General features: G+C 56.7%; 1 pseudogene; it reads left to right on the plus strand.

Moving 5' to 3' along the window:
- The first annotated feature begins 1,159 nt into the window (after positions 1 to 1,159).
- On the plus strand, positions 1,160 to 2,741 carry LOC125527901 (annotated as a pseudogene).
- The last annotated feature ends 875 nt before the right edge of the window (positions 2,742 to 3,616 follow it).

The following is a 3,616-nucleotide window of genomic DNA, read 5'->3' on the forward strand; positions in this document are numbered from 1 at the left end:
TTCTGGGGGCAGCAACATGCTTGCCCATCCAAGGTGTGAGCTGGGCCGCGATCTTGTCCTCGAGAGGCTGGAAGTGAATTCTTTTCAGGCGCTTCACTGACAGTGGTAAACCAAGATATTTCATCGGGAAGGTGGTTCCTTAAGCTGGGAAGGATTGAAGAATATCCGGAAGGTCCACATTGTCACATCTAATTGGGGCAACCAAGCTCTTGGAGGAATTTGTTACCAATCCAGAAACATCTCCAAAGTTCCTGAGGGTGTCGGCAAAGAAACTGACGTCCGCCTTGAGTGGCACAATAAAAACCGCAGCATCGTCCGCGTAGAGGGAAGCCCGGATCGGCATAGCCCGTCCGCCAATGGGATGGAGGTGACCTTGTGATGTGGCCTTCTCAAGGATGTGATGCAAAGGATCAATGGCCAGCACAAAGAGAAGGGGAGACAGGGGGTCTCCTTGCCTCAGCCCACGCCCAAGCCTGAAGGGGTTGCCCGGCACACCATTGAGCAAGACACGTGAAGAGGCCCTAGACAAAAGAGCAGACACCCAGCCACGAAACTGGGGAGGGAAACCAAGGTGATTGAGCAAGTCCAGGAGGTAGTCCCAACGCATCGAGTCAAACGCTTTCTTGATGTCGAGCTTGAACAGGAGAGCAGGGGTGTTGTTGCAATGCAAGCGTCTAGCAAGGTTGCGCACGTACATGAAATTATCATGAATACATCTCTTCTTGATGAAAGCACTCTGAACTTGTGAGACAAGGTCATTCATGAGGGGTGCCAGCCTTTTGGGCATCATCTTCGCAATGAGCTTTGCGATGGACACGCATTGTTGTGGTTAGCACGTACGGAAGCTACACGAAGGACCGGCGCAGACTTGTGTCAGAGCCGCGCATGGAACGACGATCGAGGATGGAGGACGACGGAGTGGCTTGCTACGTGCTAACCACAACAATGCGTGTCCATCGCAAAGCTCATCGCAATGTCCGGTCGTGCCGACATCTCACCACGCCGCACATTCTTCAGCGGTGCGTATCCATATCAGGCGAAATTTGTCTTGTGTGGAGCCTGTGCTCAGCTTATCTCGATCCACATTAGGCAACGGCCGGCACGCGCGCTTTAAGTTGAGCGCTAGCTATGTGGTAGTTGCACACACGTGCTGCATCTGTTTCGCTCTGCTAGCTAGCGCTGATGGCATCTCTTGAGCTCGACTCTACCCTAGCCCTCTGCCTCCTCTTTGTGGTATCTTGCTTCACCGTCCTCCTCAGAGGCTTCGGATATGGCCGCCGGAGTTCGCAGCCGCCTTCGCCGCCTGGGCTGCCCATCATCGGCAACCTGCACCAGCTCGGGCGGGGCCGCCCTCACCGGACGCTGGAGGCTCTCGCGCGGCGCCCCGGGCCCGCCCGCAGCGGTACACGGCCGGGGCCCCGCTCTACGGCTGCAGGGACGTCGGCTTCAGCGCCTACAGCGAGCGCTGGCGCCAGCTCCGCCGCATCGCCGTGGTGCACCTCCTCAGCGTGAAGCGGGTCGACTCCTTCCGCGCCCTCCGGGAGGAGGAGGTCGCGCGCTTCGTGGAACGGGTCCGCGGCTGCCAGTGCCGCCCAGGAGGATGGCGGCAAACGCCCGGGAGTCAACGTCACCGAGCTCATAATCACCCTAACCTACTCCGTGATCTCGAGGGCGGCTTTCGGGCACAAACTTGGCGGCGTGGAGCCGGCCAAGGTCCGCGACATGATGAAGGAGCTCACTGAACTGCTCGGCACGATAGCCGTGAGCGACGTGTTCCCGAGACTAGGGTGGCTGGTGGACTGGGCGACGGGGCTCGACGCGAGGGTGAAGAGGATGGCGGCCAAGCTCGACAGTATTATGGAGATGACCATCACCGAGCATGAGGGGGACCCAGGCAAGGACGGCGAGGCTCGGTACCTCCTGGACGACTTGCTCTCGATCGCCAAGGAGGGTGACCAGGGGTTTAAACTGGACAGGGTTGATGTCAAGGGAGTCATCTTGGTAAGTATATATATATGGTATACTAATTCGAGAATAAGAACTGGTTGGTAGATTAGCAGTTAGCAGCATAGCACCAACTGCCACCAGGAGTAGGAGCAGCCAGCACATGTTTGAGCTTAATTATCTTGGTATTGTATTGCATGTGCAGGACATGTTCATAGCAGGCACCGACACGACCTACAAGACGATAGAATGGACCATGGCCGACTTCGTTAAGAATCCAAGAGAAATGGCAAAGGTGCAATCACAGGTGAGACAGGTTGCAGGTGACCATGGAGGAGTCCTTGAGGCGGAGCTGGACAAGATGAACCTCCTGCAGGCGGCCATGAAAGAAACATTGCGGCTACACCCGGTGGTGCAGCTCCTCATCCCACGCGAGTCAATTCAGGATGCGCAGCTGCAGGGTTACGACATCCCGGCAAAGACCCGGGTCATGGTCAACACGTGGGCCATCGGGCCAGAAAGGTTCCTCGGCAGGACCATCGACTACAATGGCAAGGAGGAGGCCAGGAGGGGGTGCCCCGGTATGGCCTTTGGGACGCGCCTCGCAGAGCTCACGTTGGCCAACATGATGTACCATTTTGACTGGGAGCTGCCGGGTGGCCAGGATCCGGACTCGTTTGAGGTTGTTGAGGCTAGCGGGGTGTCGCCAGGCCTTAATTCTGCCTTGATCCTTGCAGTAAAACCTCTGTAAGCATACATGGACAATGCTATAGTAAGTGCTAATTAGTTCTCCCGGAGCAATTAAATAAGGAAGAAAGTTTTTTTTTAGAAAAGGAGGAACCCGTGTCACTGCATCTGGACCATGCATATGGCCAATTTATTAATTATTAACACAAGATCTTACAAAGTCACACAACAGTAAAACTAAAGCCACCATCTTTGCAACCTATGTCGCTACTCCTATCTAACTGATGAAGGGGCACTAATGGTCTGGGCCTAATACCAAACAAACCTCGCAGCCAAACCTAACATTTAAGACCTGACATCCCAATCAGGACGCCTGCCGGGTATGGACACCCATCAGTCCGGCGTGCTCCTCAACCAAGACGCCTGCCGGGTATGAGGCCGCCGCAGCCACCTGCCACATATCCATCTTCATAGTTGTACTGTTGCATCGGCCTTGCCCGGTCTCGCTGCCGCCGACGCCACCACGACGCCAGACAGCGTGGACCTCCTGCGCATGTCCGTCACCACACATCTGACGCCAAGCCTCCGCTGGTCCATGCCGCCAAGAGCCGCCGCCAAGAATATGTAGAACGAAACACCGCTCCACCAAAAGGGAGGCATCACACCCCCACTCCTCACCTGCAGACCCTTTCATCCGATCCCAATGTGCTTGGCGTCGCCTCCAGGAAGGTTACGGTGCACGGGGCGCCGCCGACGCCCGATCTGCATCGGATCTTGGGCTTTCACCCGGACATGGGTCGGAGTGGAGAGATGGTGCCCTCAGCAGGGCGCCAAAAAGCGGCGTCGCCGCTGCCGGCCAGCCAAGGCGGCCAAGGTTTCCCTCGGACACCAATCTGCTCCGCCAGAACACACCAGAGTTGGATCCGGCAAGATCCAAATCGAACCGGGGACTGGGAAGGGATGTATGGAAGGGAGGGGGGCAATA

Source organism: Triticum urartu, unplaced genomic scaffold (assembly GCF_003073215.2).
Source record: "Triticum urartu cultivar G1812 unplaced genomic scaffold, Tu2.1 TuUngrouped_contig_4489, whole genome shotgun sequence".
Taxonomy (NCBI): Eukaryota; Viridiplantae; Streptophyta; class Magnoliopsida; order Poales; family Poaceae; genus Triticum; species Triticum urartu.